The sequence below is a fragment of the Equus przewalskii genome, chromosome 3 (assembly GCF_037783145.1).
Source record: "Equus przewalskii isolate Varuska chromosome 3, EquPr2, whole genome shotgun sequence".
Taxonomy (NCBI): Eukaryota; Metazoa; Chordata; class Mammalia; order Perissodactyla; family Equidae; genus Equus; species Equus przewalskii.
Window position 1 is genome coordinate 77,207,990 of NC_091833.1, and position 17,738 is coordinate 77,225,727.

The window sequence follows — 17,738 nt, forward strand, 5'->3', positions numbered from 1 at the left end:
AAGGACGGTTAAATTGGCCTTTCAGCAAGGACAATGAGGCCTTTTTGTATGACCCAGGATCTCTTCTGCAGGAGTCACCCTGTCACTGTTTCTTCATTGTCCTTAGGTTAACCCCACAAAAATGCAGCTGACCTTTCTAGGACATCTTTCCAGACAAGCTGTGTGTAAGTGCATTGCAGGGACCAAGCGTCCTGGGTGGGAGGTTCTCTTGTAGTTATTTCATCTGGGGAAAGATTGTAAAACAAGACAGGGGAGTGTGTGTGTGTGCAGTGGAAACCGGAAAGATTGAGGCTGGAGGGAAAAAATTGTCCCATACTTTTTGATGTGGATTTTAATCAGAGTGCACAGCTCCTGTTCAGACAAGCCCCCTGTAGAGGGCAGTGGCTGAACAGGAAGCCCCAAGTCAAACCCGGCTGAGAGCATTTGTAAATGTTTAAATCCTTACAGGAATGAGTTATTTCAAAAGTGGAAAACCAGGCTAAAGTCTGTTAGAGAGATCATTGCCAATAAGTATCCATCAGTTTTTGTCTTGCTTCATTTAATTACCAGCGGTATGCGATCCACAAACCTCTGGCCTTGCCTACAGTAAATGACAATGCCATTTTTCCAATTGTTCAGGCCAAAAACATTGAACTTAGCCTTGATTCCTCTCTTCCTCTCACAGCCTAAGTACAATCTGTCAGCAAATTTTATTGGCTCTACTTTCAAAATATGAATCCAAAATTCAATCACCTTTGGAGTCGGTGCTTTACTGAAGGTCCTAGCCAGCTCAATAAATAAGAAAGAAATAAAAGGTCTAAGGACTTCAAAGTAAGAAACAAACTGTCATTATCTGAAGACAATATAAACTCCAATAGAATCCGTAGATAAGATATTAGAACTAATAGGAGAGTTTGGTAAGGTTGCTGGATACAAAAATCAATTTGTAAATATCGATCATTTCTATTTCCCAGCAACAAACAGAAAAGAAATGTTTTAAAGATACCATTTTCAATGGTTTAAAATATTATGTGTCCAGGAATAAATCTAATAAAAGATGCATAAATCTTCAAAGAAAATAAGATGTTATTGATATTAAAGAAGACATTTAAAGATATTTAAAAGGAGAGACATACTAAGCTCACAGATTGGAAGACTCCATATGTTTAAGATGACAATTCTCCCCAAACTGATTTATAGAATAAATGTAATCCCAATGAAACTCCAACTTTTTGTGGCACTTAACAAGCTGATTTTCAAATTTATACAGAAGTTTGTTGTTAGTGCCATCAAGTTAATTCCCACTCCTAGCGTCCCTGTGCACAGCAGAGTGGAACCCTGCTGGGTCTTTCTATGCTATTGGCTCACCTTCCAGCACTGTATCAGACAATGCTCCACTGCTATTCACAGGGTTTTCATGGCCAAGTTTTTTGGAAGTGGGTGGCTAGGTCCTTCTCCCTAGTCTGTCTTAGTCTGGAAGCTCTCCTGAAACCTGTCCTCCATGGGTGATCCTGCTGGTATTTGAAATACTGGTGGCTTAGCTTTCAGCATCACAGCCACATGCAGCTGCCACAGTATGACAACCGACACATGGGTGGTGTGGTTCCCTGACCTTCTCTTCATCAAAAGACACTATTGAGTAAAATACAAGGCACAGAACAGGGAAAGGTATTGGCTACACGTATAACCAATAAAGGCTTAATATCCTGCAAATTAGTAATTAAAAAAGACAAGACACTGTCAAGAGCTTTTCAAATACTGAAGGATATGGAGTAACTACTCAGGTTTAAAACTGATTCGACTTGAACTAAAAAAATCCTGATTTATGGCCTGTCAAACATACATTGTACATTAGCTTTAACCATTAAAGTAAAGAATGCACTCTCTTAAGATAAGAATGCATACTGCCCCTCCTATGCCCTATTGGTAACGCCTGGATTAGTCCCTTTGGTGACATCAGGGTCCTGTTGACCTGCTAATTTGCAACTGAATACCTCTTTGAAACTTTGAAATGTATCTTGGGTGTGTTTAATGTACGTTCTTTGTTCTAAAAATATATAAGACTGTCCTGAAAACCACACTTCTTCAGAATACTTTCTAAGGCCTTCCAGGGTTATAATCCTCACTCTGACTCATAATGAACTCGCCTTATTTCTCTTATCTATAGAATGGTTGTCGGTTATTTTGCGTAGACACAACTGGATAGAAAAATGGGCAAAAGACTTGAACAGGCACTTCCCCAAAGAGATATTCAGATTACCAACAAACGTACAAAAAAGTGACCAATCACATTAATAATCAGGGAATTGCAAATTGAAACCATAATGGAATACAATCTTACATCAGAATGGCTACAACTGAAAAGACTAAAATACCAAGTGTTAAAGTTCTAGAGCAACTGGAACCATTGAACTCTGCTGAGGCAGGATAAATCATTCCAGTCGCTTTAGAAAACAGGTTGGCATTGTCTAGGCAAGTGGAAGACCCACGTTCTCTGACTTCCAGTTCCACTCCTGGGTGTATGTTAGAGAAATGCACATGCGTGTGTACAAGAACACATAGACAAGAGTATTCAAAGGACATTCATAGTAGTTCAAAATTGGAAACAACCCAAACGTTTGTTGACAAAAGTAAATGCAGTGAGCTGGTCAGACCATCCAATACTCTAGAATGATTAAGATGAACCCGCTACAGCTCCATATGACATGGGTGAAGCTCACAAACACAGTCCTGGGTGGGAAAAGTCAAGACACAAGAGTACACGCTGTATAATTCTACTTACATAAGGTTCAAAAGCAGGAAAGAGTAGCAAGAAAATGATTATTTTTAAAGGCAGGTCACTGACAAGGGAAAGAAGTTTGTGTTTGTAAGAGATTCTATATGAGAGACTTCTGGGGTCCTGGCCATGTTCTATTTATCGACCTGTGTCATGCTACATAGGCGTTTACTTTATAATCAATGTTATGCTGTACATTTATGTTTTATGCACTTTTATGTATGTTTATTGTATTTCACAATAAAAAATGTTAGAAAAGTATATTCATAATCCAGCTATTTCATAACACCTCATTCCTACCACCCTGGTCCAAGACTCTCTTATCTCTCTACTGTGTTATTGCCATAACCTCCTAACTAGTGTCCCTACTTCTATCCCTTGTCCCCCTTACAGTCTATTCCCAACACGGTAGCCAGAGTAATCCTGTTAAAAACTTAGGTAAATCATGTTACTCGTCTGCTCAAAACTCCCCACTGGGAGCCGCTTCACTCTGAGTGAAAGCCAGATCACTGCAGTGACCTACGAGGTGCCAGCTACACGTTCTGCAAACCAAGTAACACCCCTTCCCACTCCATCTCTCTGAGTCCCTCTCCTCTTTTTTGCTCATCTCCCTCTTTGCTGCATTGGCTGTATTAGTCTGCTGGGGCTGCCATAACAAAATACCGCAGACTGGCTGAACCAACAGAAATTCGCTTTCTCACCATTCTGGAGGCTCAAAGTTCCAGATCAAGATCCAGGAGGATCGGTTTCTGATGAGATCTCTCTTCTTGGCTTATAGACAGCTGCCTTCTCGCTGTGTCCTCAAATAACTTTTCCTTTTTTGTGTACTGGGGAGAGAGGGCTCAAGCAATTGAGCTCTCCGATGTCTCTTTTTATAAGGACACTAATCTTATCAGATTCAGGGCCCCGCCTTTATGACTTTGTTGAAGCTTAATTACTCCCTTACTCCAAATACAGCCACACTGGAGGGTTACAGCTTCAACCTATGAATTTAGGCGGGGTGCATACACTAGTCCATAACACTGGCCTAGTGATTACTCAGACACACCACCTCCCATGCCTTCTGTATGGACTGTTTCCTCCACGGGCCATGTTCTTCCTCTAGATAAGTGAATGGCTCCCTCCTTCATTGTTGTGAGGATTTTCCCAATCTTTCAATTTACAGTAGCAACCTCCTCCCACTTCCCACACTCCCTTTCTATTTCTCCATCACCCTGGCCACTACGTGCTATGCCATATGCATTCATTTTTTGTTTTATTGTCCCTATGAGAGTGTAAATACCATAAAGGCCAAGATTTTTGCCATTTTGCTTTCTAGTCTATCTGCAGCTCCTAGAACAGTGCCTCGTTACGTAGGAGGTGCCCAGTAAATATCTGTGGAATGATTGAATGAAAGTGTGAATTAGTGAACAAACTTACTGAGCGTCCACCATGTATAAGGTGTTATAGGATTAGCTATGGGGAGGGGTCCATGGGGCCAAGATCATAGGCTCCTAGGGTAGCATATCAGAGTGGAAAGCCCAGGGGCTTTGGAGGTTGACTCATTTTGGTTAGACTGGCTGCTCTACCACTTACAGTGAACTGCGTGACCCTATCTGGGTTTAGTTTCACCTCTAAAATAGAAGCCATCTCGCAGGGATGCTGTGCAGGTTGAGGGATGTTACGTACAGAAAGCTCTGTGCACAGATACATCCTTGATAAGCCGCCTGCTTTCTCCTCCTCTGTACCCTGCACCTGATATAATCTTCCTAAAGGAGATCCAATACAACTCATCTAAATGAGTGCACCTTACACATCACGTGTCATACAGGTGTTCAAAAATGCTGATTTCAGGTACATTTGAAAAAATAACCACAATGAAGTAGAGAATAAAGGCTAAATGGAGAGTATGGAGGGGTCGTTTCTAACTGGTGTGGTCAGGGAAGACTTCCTGAAGGAAGCTGGATCTTGAAGGATGGTGGGAGTCCCTAAAAGAGGGAGAGCTAAAAGGGAAAGAGAACCCTCTAGATTAAGGGAATGGCACCAACAAAGTCCTATTTTGATGGTGGTGCATCGAATCCCACTCTGAAAGAAGTTGCTTTGTTGAGCCTTTATAAGCAGATGGAGTGTTAACAGCAGCTGCGAGCATCTCTGATTTGACATCACTGCTTCTTGGTCTCCATGATTTGGGTTCCCCTGCTGAGCAGATACCTTGGTGTACAGCACATTGCGTCTGCTCTGTTTAGGCCGTGGGACAGGTGGACAGTGAGTGAATTTAAACAGGGGAGTAGCGTGGTTAGACCTTTCAGCTCATTTTGGCAGCAGAGTGGAGAATGGATGGGGACAGGGTGAGCAAGAGGAAAGACAGGAGAGCAGTTAGAAGCTTTTGGAAAGGTTTAGTTGTGGGCCTAATTGAAACCTGTGGCAGCAGAGAGTGACAAGTGAATGCTTTTGAGATGTATGCTTTGCTGCTTTTCCTTCCCAGCCTGAATTCATGCTCTATCGTTGCTTTTCTCTACTTTCCATTCCACACTCACCAGTTCTCATTCCCTCCTTTCTCTTGCAGTGGCCCTGCAAATCCTCAACCCTGTGTGAGTCCAGCCATCTACCTCCTAGCAGAGCCACTGTGCAAGAGTGGCTTACTACCGGGTTATGCCTGCTGAACTCAGCTGGACAACACAAGCCCCACGACAGTCCTCTAATTTGCTGCCCGTCAAATACTAAGCCCATCACTCTGCTTTAGGTCTTCGCAACTTTCTCCATCCAAATCACCTGGCACTTTGCCCAATCACCCTTCTCTTTCAGCAGGTGATCTGAATACCTGCTTCACAGAAAAGATCACTGGGGTGCCCTCAATGCACTTGTGGTCACGCTGATGGCTGCACCTGTCCTTACTTCTTTTCTGCTAGTCAAGCCTGAGCAGGTGACTTTAATCTGACTGTCCCAGCCCTGGCATAAAGCTCGGCACAGCTGTTGGGCCTGCTCCTCCTCAGCTAGGTCTTGTCAGCATTCTGCCTGAGTCTTCTGAAGGCCCACTTTAGCTTTATTTCCCTGTAACTGAGACTGGGGTCCATGGCTTCCCACCCTCTCCCCTTGGCCTCTTTGCTTTCAGCTGCTCTAGGTCAATGCCTTTCCTGACCTAAGTCCAGCTTTGCCATATGCCCACCATTCCTTCTTCCATGTCATGGGTTGAATTGTGTCCCATAAAAATTCATACGTTGGAGTCCTAACCCCCAATACCTCAGAATGTGACCTTATTTGGAGATAGTACTTATTCATTCAATAGATTATTCAAGTACCAGCACTTTTTGTTACCATATGCCCTATTCCCCATTCATCAAGAAGAATCTCCTTTCGCCCACCCTTCCACTCTCAACCCTGCCAATAGGACATGTCTCTGGTTTTTTAAAAAAATGAATAGATAATTTTTTTTAGAGCAGCTTTAGGTTTACAGAGAAATGATCAGAAAGTCTAGAGAGCTCTCATATACTCCTTTATCATCCTTTTAATGTCCCGTTTAATGGGATCTGAAGTGAGGTACCTTCTTTAATTTCTGATATTAGCAATTTGTGTTCTCTTTTTTTCTTAGCTTGGCTAGAGGCTTATTGGTTTTATTAATCTTTTCAAAGAACCAACTTTTGGCTTTGTTGATTTTCTCTATTAATTTCTTGTTTTCAATTTCTTATAATTTATTTTCTTCTCCCTACCTGGAGTTTAATTTGCTCTTCTTTGTCCAGTTTTCTTAGGTGAAAGCTTAGATGATTGATTTTAGGTCTTTCTTGTTTCCTAATATATGCATTCAAGCCTATAAATTTCCCTCTAAGCACTGCTTTTGCTGCGTCCCACAAATTTTAAGTTGTGTTTTCATTTTCATTTAGTTCAAAATATTTAAAAATTTCCCTTGAGATTTCTTCCTTGGCCCATGTGTTATTTATTTAGATGTGTGTTGTTTAATCTCCACATATTTTTGGATTTTTCCAGTAATCTTTCTGTTATTGATTTCTAGCTTAATTCCCTTGTGGAATTAAGGTGACAGGAGAGAAACGACTGCCAATTTCCTAGGAAGGACTTTCCTTCTCTGAAATTTAACTCCCTTAGACTTTGTTTCTACAGTCTTTCAGTGTCTTAAAATATGATTTTTGTTTTTGCTTCTATTTTTCTATTTGTTATGGAAGGAGTGACAGCCTGATGCTACCGTCTACATCCCACATCAACAATAAGTAGTTTATAAAATTTCTCTATAGCCTTCTATGGTGAAAATGTATAAAGATGGATTCGAAAATAAAAAATCTACACACTGGCAAAGGCAGATGAAAAAAAGCCTTGTCTGTGGAAGGTTGGTATTTAGGTGGGGGGAAAATACCAACCTGTCTGCTTTCTAGTGTTTACTTCAGATCCAATGTCCGGGTCACTGCTTCTATCTTTATCTTTAGTTGTCTTTCTCAGCTGAGAAAATAGCATAAACATCAGTCTAAGCTTTTGATACTTCTGCCTGGTGCAAGCCAATGCCAAACCACTTAGAAGCGATTGTCAGAGAAAAAGAACTAGCACTAAAGATGAGTTCTTAGAAAGGTATAGAACTCATATAGCACCCATCTATTATGAGTGACAAAAATCAGGAATACAGAACACTAAGAAATTGAGATAATTGAATTAGTCTGAGAGAGATAAAATAAGTATGATCAAAAGCACAATAGAAGGAATCAAAACTCTAGAAAGAGTGCATTATTAGGAAAAGACCAGGCAAGTTTTAGAGAACCAAATAGAACTTTTAGCAAAGGAAAAATGTAGTTGAATAGCCAGTTAGAAATGGCTGAAAAGACACTTGGAAGCTAAATCTATGGTAGATACCCAGAAAGCAGCAAAAATTGATAAAGATGGAAAATGAGAGAAGATAAGACACAAAGAGGAGGAAGGGAGAGAGTCAGCATATAACCAATAGGATGCCAGAAGGAAAGAAAAGAAAATGCAGAACAAATAAAGTTTGAAAAGGTAGCGTTTGGGAATTTTTCCAATCTAATTAAAATTGTGAATCTTCATATTTAAGAAACATAATGAAACTTGAGCAGAATAAGTAAAAATAGACATCTAGACACAGAAGTAAAAATAAACAATGAAGACAAAACACACACACAAATCTTAAATGCAGCCAGAAAAGAAAGACAAATTACCTAGAAGAGTAATAATTAGACCAACAATGGCAATAATAGAATCCAGAAATCGATAGAATCATATTTCAAAATATTAAAGCAAATGTCAATTAGAATCTATACAAAAGCAACCATCATTCAAGAATAAGAAAATTTACAAAAATCAAAGAAATATAATTTATCATGCATGCGGTCTTATTGAAAAAGATTTTTGAGATTGTCCTTTAGGAAGAAAGAAATTGAACCCAGAAGGAAAGAGTGAGATGCAGTGAATAATGGTAAACACTGTAACTGGCAAATGTGAGTGTTTGCTTAGATTACTAAGTAAGCACTGACTTCATAAAATAATAATAATGATAAACTTGTAAGGTATAAAAAATGAAAGTTGAAATAAAATACTAGATGATAGTCAAGATGAGATGAAGTGGTAAATTCTTTTAAGGTCTGTGTGTTTGGGAGAAGGATAAGAAGTATCCTGTTTGATGTAAGGCCTCAAGTTAATGTTAAAAATGTAAGGTGAGCCAGTACAATAGAAATGGGACCCAAACCAGTCTGTGGTGGGACAAGGAATAAAGAAAAATATACAAATGGCCAATAAGTACGTCAAAAGATCCTCAACATTGTTATCCATCAGGGAAATGCAAATCAAAACCTCAATGAGATACAACTTCACACCCAGTAGGACGACTATAATCAAACAGTAACAAGTGTTGTGGCGAAATCAGAACCCTCATACACTACTGGTGGGAATATAAAATGGTGCATCTACCTTGAAAAACAGCCTGGAAGTTCCTCAAAAAGTTAAACATTGAGGTACAATTTGACCTAGCAATTCCACTCCTAGATGTGTAACCACAAGAATTGAAAACACCTCCACACAAAAACTTGTACGTGAATGTTCATAGCATCATTATTCATATAGCCAATGGTGGAAACCATGCAAATGTCTATCACCTGACAAATGGATAAACAAAACGTGGTATACACAATGGAATGGTATATACAATGGTATATACAATGGAATAATATTAGGCCATAAGAAGGAATGAAGGACCAACATGTGCTACAACACGGATGAACCTTGAAAACAGTATGCTAAGTGAAATAATCCAGTCACAAAAGACCACATAACAATACACTGAGGTGTGAGGAAGGATAATTGATCACCCTCTCTCCCTCTCCTAGCCCCCAAATGGCAATCTTACTTAGAATTCCAGACCTCTCCTCTGGGAAAAGCAAGATCCCAGGATCTGCTGAGCCTGCCATCTCAGTTTCCTTTCACAAATTCATCAAGCAATAAGTCATTCTTTCTTGCATGGGGAGGAGTGAGGGATGGGACTGGAGGGGGATGCCAGATATGTTCCCCCATACTTTTTCTTCCTTTATCTTGGTAACTCCTTCAATGAATACCTGGTACATTCATTTATTCACTCCTTCACCAAATGTTTATTGAGCACCTACCATGGGCAAAGTGAGTAGTGAGGAATGCAAAGACTAGGCCGTAGCCTCAAGGAGCTAGCGTTTTGGTTGGGGGACGACAACACTAAACTTCTAAACAGTTAAACAACAATCAGCCCCTTTCAGTGTTGGATATTCCAAGGCTCAGTCCTGAAACTCTTCTTGATTCCATTTCCTCCACTCACTTCTTTGGTGATCTCATGTCTTGGGGACTGAAACAATGCCAAGGACTCCAGCCTCAACCTTTCCCTTGAATCTGTTCTAGTGTATCTAATTTTAAAAAGTGAATATTTAAAAGCCATCTTAAATTCATCTCTAAAAGCAATCTCTGATCTTCCCTCCCTCCCTCTCCCCTAAACCAGATCTACTCATGTTTCAGTTTTCCCAGGAACTGGTGTCTCCCTTGCTCAAAACACTTGAAGTCTTATCTTGTCTTCTCATATACCACATTTAATCCACCTGAAAATCCTGCTAGTGTTACCTTCAATATATGCCTAGAATTTTATACCATTTCGTTATCTCCACCTCTATCATCCTGGTCCAAGTCATCGTCATTTCTTGCCTGGACTATTATAATAATCTTCTAACTGCCGCTTCTGCCTTGGTCCCTAAGGTCTATTTCAAACACAGTGGCTTGACTGGTTCTTTCTAAAGGTTAGGTCAGATCACACCACGTCTCTGCTAAACCCTCTAAAGGCTTTTCCTCCTATTTAGAGGAACATCCGAAGTCTGAACATGGTCCTCCTACCTGATCTGGCCCCTGCTCCCTCTCTCCTCCTAGTCTTGCCCATGTTCACTCCACTCTCCACACTGGCCTCCAAGTTGCTCCTTAACCCACTAAGCATGCTCCTACGTTATGGCCTTTGTCCTTTGACCAGCAGCTCTCCCCGAGCTATCTGCATGACCTCCCCCATCACTTCTTTCAGGTTCCCACTGAAAATTAAGAGAGATCACCCTTTATAAAATAGTACCCCTCCCCTTTGCATTTCCCCCCTAATATTCTCCACATCACTCTTTACAATCGGACCTACCATGTATTTCACCATTTATGTGTTTATTGTTTGTCTCTTCCATGAGAATCTATGCTCCCTGCTGTTTTCCTAGTGACTGTGTCAGGCTAAGTGTCTGGCTTACAGGTACTCAATGAATATTGTTGAATGAATGATTGAATCATTCCATATTTATTCAAGACCTCAGTAGAAGAAATGTTATAAGGCAGTGCATAGTTCATTGCCAAATTAATGATATATAAATTAATATTGTTGCCTATGATTTCTATTATTATTACCATTCCAATAATTATATGCAACAGCCATCTATACATTATTGTATATAACAAGCAGGATTGATGTCCTATTATTTTATTTAGGTTAATAACAAAACCTGACATGAGTAATGGATAAAACATGAGGAAATGGGACAATCGAAAGGAAGAGAGTGGGAGTTAAACTTTCCTTCCTATATGACTTACATCATTTGAAAAAATTCTTTCATTAATGTGCTTCCTATTCTACTCAGTATATTCAATTCATATAACACAGAAATTACTTTCCTAAGTTAAATCTACATTTTCCAGTTGGCATACAAAAAAGTGATCTTTTGTGAGAGAAACATTTGGGCCATAGGCACAGTACTCTGGATATTGATTAGGCTCAATTAATGTCTTAGTAAAAATTTTTACAAAAACGAGAGAAGATATTTTAACAACTTCTCCTCCTTGGAATTACTTGGAATAATTAAATATTATCTTATTTTACCTGGAACCTCCTCTTCCTATGCAATGGATTATATTCTCATGACCAAAGTTAGTACATATTTGAATTTTCTCATAACAATGTGCTTAATTACAAAGGGATTTTGACATAAAAGTATGACTAATTATAGCTATGGCTCCTACTTAAGCGTTTTCCTGAATTTCTTTACATTGTTACCAGACAATGTAAAGAAGGGAACATTTCCTGAGATATAGAATCTAATCAACAGAAACCGATCTGTTCATTCAACACATATTTATTCAAAGCCCTCTATGTGCTAAACATATTGTGAGAAACTGGACGTTCAAAGAATGAATAAGACCCTCCCTCTAGGAACTGGGTTACAAAACTGAAATTCCTTCTTTCACCTTCTTCCTTATCCTAAAGGAATTAGTTTCCTTTAAATTGTTTTCACTGACTCAGTGATTGGAATGCACACTATTGGCTCCAAACTCCAGGCTTTTTTCATGGTCCAAGGATGTTATTTGTGGGAATAGTTTCAAAAGCACAGGTTTTCTGTGTTTTTATGGAGTGACTTACTTGCACGAGTGTTAAAGAATACCCTAGAATTCTGTTATAAATATCCCTGAGGACATATTTCCTTATATATTTACAATAATATGTTTTGCTCTTTGCTAGTGAAGCAGCGGGCTGTTTTATTTTTGCTCTAAGAGATGGAAGGGTCTGTGGGAGAATGCAGTGTGGGGCGGGGTACTGGGCAGTTTCAAGACCACTGGGGAGCCAGGCTTCGGGGCAACCAGCTAGATAACCATGAACAAGCCACGTTACTGCTGTGGGTCTCAGTTTACCCTATTTTAAAACAAAGGGCTTGGATTACATGAGCAAATCTCAAACTTCATATACATACCAGTCACCTGGGGATTTTGCTAGAATGCAGTTTGCTTCTTTTAAAAAATTTTTAATTCTTTTTTTAAATTTTTAAATTGTATTATTTAAAAATTTTTTCCTTCTTCTCCCTAAAGCCCCCCAGTACATAGTTGTATGTTCTAGTTGTGGGTCCTTCTAGTTGTGGCACGTGGGATGCTGCCTCAGCATGGCCTGATGAATGGTGCTATGTCCGCTCCGAAGATCCGAACCGGTGAAACCCTGGGCCGCCTAAGTGGAGCGCGTGAACTTAACTGCTTGGCTACGGGCCGGCCCCAGAATGCAGATTCTTGTTCAGTAGGTTGGAGATGGGGCCTGGGATTCTGCATTGCTAACAAGCTCTCGGGTAACTAATACTTGGGAATGCTGCTGGTCTAAGCGGCAAGGGGGAGATCAGCATTGTCCAAATAAAAGATAACGTGAGCTACACATGCAATTTTAAATTTCTAGAAGCCATATTAAAAGGTAAAAATATGAAGGTAAAATTAATTGTAATAACATATTTAATTTAACCTCATATAATCAAAGCTATTTTAACATGTCATCAATAGAAAAATTATGAATGAGATATTTTACATTCTTTTTTCCATATTAAGTCTTCGATATCTGGTGTGTGTTTTACACTTACAGTACATCTCGATTTGGACTAGCCACATTTCAAGTGCTCCACAACCACATGTGAGCTAACGTTTAGGACCATACAGGGCTAGACCATCTCTGCTGCCCGTTTCAGCGCTGATAACGTTTTCCCGCGGTTCACATCTTCCTTAGTTGCGAATAGACTCTAGCCTCCAGGTGGCGCTAATGGTCTTTGTTTCATCGGTGAAAACTTGTTTTTGCTCCGGCGAGAGCGCTGCCAAAGGCCACTTAACGTTATTTATATATTTACTCATTTAGTCCCTTCTCTTCATTCATTCATTTCATAATTTATGTTTACAGGATATACTAATGGTAAGTATATTATATTTTGTAACTTTGTCCAATTACTAAAGCTCAATAAAATTATTCTAATTATGCCGAAGGAAATTATGGAAGGAATACTTAAAAGTTATTGCTATCCATTCTTAGAGAGAGGAGCAATATAAGATTGATCTCTGATTATATAATAATTTCAGACAGAGGATTTAATAGAGCAAAAGTGGAAACAGGAAAAATGCTGACTAGTATCTGTCAGATTTAAATATTAACTTTGTGACGCAGTTGTATGAAGAGGAGGAAAATATTTCTCCTTTAATGTTATGTAATACAGGATGACTGGTGCTTTGTTTTGGTGATTTATATGTTGAATTTTCTGAAAGGGAAATGATGAATATAAAAATTAACTTCAATTTCAACTCTGTAGTTTTGTCTATACTCAAGGCATACTATTCCTGAGAGATTACATTTTCTGGAAGAATAATTTTAATACTCAGGTTTAGTTTTAAGAGGGTATGTCCAGTGTCCAAGTTTTTAAAAAAATTTATATATTTTTTTTGTCTGAGCGTGCACTAAAACACGTCAGGTATCATGAACGAGTGGTTTATATGTATTAGCTCATCCTCACAGTAAGCCAGTGAAGTAGATACTTTTGTTATCCTCACATTTCAGGTGAGGAAATGGACATCCCAGAGATTAGATAATTTGTCCTGGGCCCGTGACCGTTAGGAGGTAGAACGTGAATTCACGTCCAGTCTGCTGGACCGTAAAGTTCATCCTCTTAACTATTCCACTACACTGAGGAAGCTCTCTTCAACTGTCGTAAGCGGAATTTGCTGATTGGTCAACAAAGTAGTCAACAAAAACTACAGCCCACAGGTGAAGCCCGTGGCGCAGCGGGTAAGTTTGCACCTTCCGCTTCGGCGACCCCGGGTTTGCCTGTTGGGATCCCGGGTATGGAAATGGCGCGGCTTGGCAGGCCATGCTGTGGTTGGCGTCCCACATATAAAGTAGAGGAACATGGGCACGGATGTTAGGTCAGGGCCAGTCTTCCTCAGCAAAAAGAGGAGGATTGGCGGCAGATGTTAGCTCGGGGCTAATCTTCCTCAAAAAAAAAAAAAAAAAAAAAACCCAAAAAACTATAGTCTGCAATATCCGCGACAAGGGGTTGTCTTTTTATAATGATAAGCTATAACGTGTTTAAGATAAGGTCACGGAGCCAAAAACAGAGGTACCTTTGGTCTTAGTTCTCATTTGACCAGTGACTCCCTAAGCCAGGTCATCTAAACTATTTTCTACGTCTACAAGACAGAGTGAACGGGAAATCTATTTCACGCATGTATAGGTTGAATTCATGACATGATGTCATGACGACTCATGTCACAAGTATAAATTCCTCCCACATAACTTTTGTAAAGGTATACTCATATTGTATCACACATGGATTTCCCAGCAGTTTTTACGGGCTTCCTTTTTGATGCACGCGATAGAAAATGGTGTGTGTGTGTGCGCACGCGCGTGTGACAGAACTGAGTTCAAATCCTCTTTGTCATCCCCTGGCTCTATCTTGGGCAGCTCAGTGAAGCTCTCCTGGAACATCCGTTTCCTCAATTGAAAATCAGGGTTGATATACTTTTTTTCCCCCTGCGGCAGTGTCATGAGAATTAAATGAGGTGATTTATGCGAAGTCTCTGGCATATAGTTAATAGTCAACATGTTCATTTTGTAGAACAAAAAGAAATCTCAGTGAGCTACGTCCGTACCTGCTTACTTACTTACTTTTGAGAGGAACTTGATATCCAATGACCAATGGAGCAGGAAAGTGAGGCTACTCCTCACACAAAGAAAGTCTACTCCCCCCAAATCTTCAAATTCTCGATTTTTTGATGAAATTGGGCCAAGTTCATCTAATTTATGCAGCACACTGCTTTAGTTCTTTACTTCGCTTTGGCAGTGAAAGCCAGTCTCTGAAGTAATCTTGTTGAAGGGCTTATGAAGACATTATGGTATTTGGCTCCCTCTCTTATCCAAGTCGCCTGGATGAGAAATTTGTCTTTCCTTCCCATCTTTCAGACAAAGGACTTATAACTACTTTAGCATGTCATTGAAGCAGAGAGACACTACGGAAATGCGACTCTGGGCTGACTTTTATAGGTCCTGATTGGGATGCATTGCTTAAGGTTCGCAGGCGGAAAAAATACATTGTTTTTAAAATGTCAACAATTCCTGATATAAAAGAGATTCTTTCTGTTTTGTTTTGTTTTCTTTCTTCTCTTTCTCCTTCCTTTTTTTCCTTCGTCTGCGTGTTTACTGTATCTGAGAATATACAAATCTTGAAACTTTTCACCGGGTTGTTGAAAACGGGTCCAAATGATTTTCCTCATCAAATTCTCTCTTTTGTTGCTGGCCAGGAAGAAAGCCACATAAGCCAAGTGGTCACAGTTCACTTCACACATAGGGAGAAGGAAAATCTAGTTTAATCCCCCAAAGATGAAGGGGCGATCTGCTTCTGACACAAAAAGGGGATCTTGGAAAAAATGATTCATGGATAGAACACGGTCTCAGAATATTCTCCAAGGACTCAGAATGTGCCCAAACGAATATGAAGATAAAAATTTCCCTGTGTCATGGGTTTGGGAAAGGAGGGGAGAGTTAGAGAAAAGGGAAACTTTATCAAGAAGAAGGACAGACAATGGTCTGACGTGAATGATATCTTGAAGCGGATGAGGGAGATTGAAGCATGATGATTTTGGATTATATACAGGTGGATGAGAGAGAATTTTCCCACAAAGGAAGCTGGTATCCACTGTCCTTTCTGTGGAGTAGCTGCAAAAGCAGATACTGTGGTAAACTGGTAGTGGGAGACAACTCAGCCAAGATGGTCCTTTAGCCCCTCCCCGACACTCCTACCCTCTCCCTTGCCCTTTCCTCCTGGATTCTTTGCTCATGTTATTGAACGACCAGTAGTAAGAGACACAGGTGCAGTGGAAGTAGAACAGGCTTTGTAACCACATGGAACTGAGTCTGAATCCTAGCTGTGCTCCTAAGTGATCCTGGCAAGTCACCTAGCTTCTCTGAGCCTTAATTTCCTCCTCTGGAAATGCAAATATTGTCTTCCCTGATAACCTGACCAAGCTGTTGTGAGAATCACATTAAGTAATGGAAAGGAAAGTGCTTTGTAAATTGTCAGACTTCTGCAAACGCAAAGTCTAATGATAACAATAACCTACGGAAGTGAAGAATCTTATGTCTATGGGTTTCTGCAGATGGAAGGTTCAGGTTCGCTGATGAAATCTCCTTCCCTTCTCTTTGTCAAATAACAGATGGGAGGACTTGGTCTGCCTCCATCAGATGGAATTAATCAGATTCCAGTGTAGAAGAGCCAGCACCTCATCCTCAGGCTCTCGGCTCGCTATAGCCCTGGTCAGAAGCACTGTTTCCTTGCTCCTTACTATGCACCAGATGCCAAGCTAGACAACTTACCTAGATTTTCTTACTCTTGTTTGCAGAAGAGAAAACAGAGGATCCCAAAATGAAGACACTTGCTCAAGTTCACACAGCTGTTAAGTGGATGGCAAGGGGCCAGACTTCTAAGGCAGGTGCCCCTTTTTCATACAGGGTTTGGGGATGAGTATGGTCTCCCTAGCTTTCCCCATCTCACCTTCCTCCTCCTCCCCCTCATCTCTCCTGCTCCCTCTCTTCCTTTTCCCTCCTTCTTCTCTTTCTTGAGGTGTGAAGCTTTCTTTACCAGATAGCCAGGGGAAATTTAAAAAGGAATTAAAATACAGGTGAGCAAGAGTTGGCACTCTTTGCTAAATGTGTCTTTTTCCAGAGTCCTCAAGGAAAGCACCACAGAAATAAACCCATGAATACATGGAATTTCCCTGGTGGGTACAGCCCACATGGGTTTGTGCCTGTCTCCCTAGGAGCTTCTTTCTTTTAAAAAGAATGTTTATGTTAGTTGCACAGGAAATGCATGAATACATTTTCATTGTAAATTCTAAAAATAGAACATTACAGATCAAGGTAAAGTCTCTTTTGACCTCCTTCATTCAATTTCCTTCCCTAGATGTAACTACTGCTATCATTTTATATATATATATATATATTTTATAACTTTAATATATATATATTTTAGTATATATATATTTTAAAACTTTAAAAATTAATTTATACATATTATTGAGATAAGTACATATATTTAATTTTTACCTAAATGATATCAGTTGTACTTATCATTCTGTAACTTGTTTTTAAAATTTTTATTTAATACCATATCTTGGAGATATTCCAATGTCTGGACATATATACCTGCCTCATTCTTTTCCTGCTTCATAGTGTGAAGCTGTTGTAATTTAAGCTCTCCCCTACCCATGGACTTTTAGGTGGTTTCCATTCTATTGCAAACCGTGTTCCAATGACCAATTGTGTACTCATCCGTGAGTGTTTCTGTAGGGTAGATACAGTAATATTGTGAATCTGGATATAACAAAATTGGTTGATTGGCTTCCATCCTCTACCTAATCCCTGTTCTCAAAAGGCAGTAAGCTAAAGCTCTTACCATGATTCTCTCATTGGGATTCTCTCATTTCAGCAGATTGTCAGTTTTGTACAATATAATTTTCATGATCTTTATTTTTGTGCTTTTGTTATATTACAGACAGAGCGAAAAGTATTGTTTGCATTACTCTTCCAGGAATCACCCCCACACTTGACATGGTTGAGTTGTATGTGTATGTGTATTTGTACATACTTAATGGATTAATGGTGTAATCCAAATTGCCCTCTCAGATGGCTACACCCACTTCCACTCCTGCCAGCACCGTACAAGAAAACCCATTT

The 17,738-nt window shown here is 39.8% G+C and overlaps 2 long non-coding RNA genes across 6 annotated transcripts in view; both read left to right on the forward strand.

The window, feature by feature from the left end:
- Positions 1–17,738, forward strand: part of LOC139082580 (uncharacterized) — a 140,543-nt gene that overhangs the window by 2,088 nt on the left and 120,717 nt on the right. For 4 of the 5 annotated variants that reach the window (XR_011538733.1, XR_011538737.1, XR_011538736.1 and 1 more), the window contains exon 2: positions 16,406–16,491. This is a non-coding gene — a long non-coding RNA (uncharacterized lncRNA). Of the gene's footprint in view, positions 1–12,751; positions 12,933–13,568; positions 13,797–16,405; positions 16,492–17,738 lie in introns of those variants that run through there. The other variant, XR_011538734.1, reaches the window with a different exon arrangement.
- On the forward strand, positions 36–6,639 carry LOC139082582 (uncharacterized). Its single transcript, XR_011538739.1, has 2 exons — positions 36–164; positions 5,301–6,639. It is a non-coding gene; the product is annotated as an uncharacterized lncRNA (long non-coding RNA).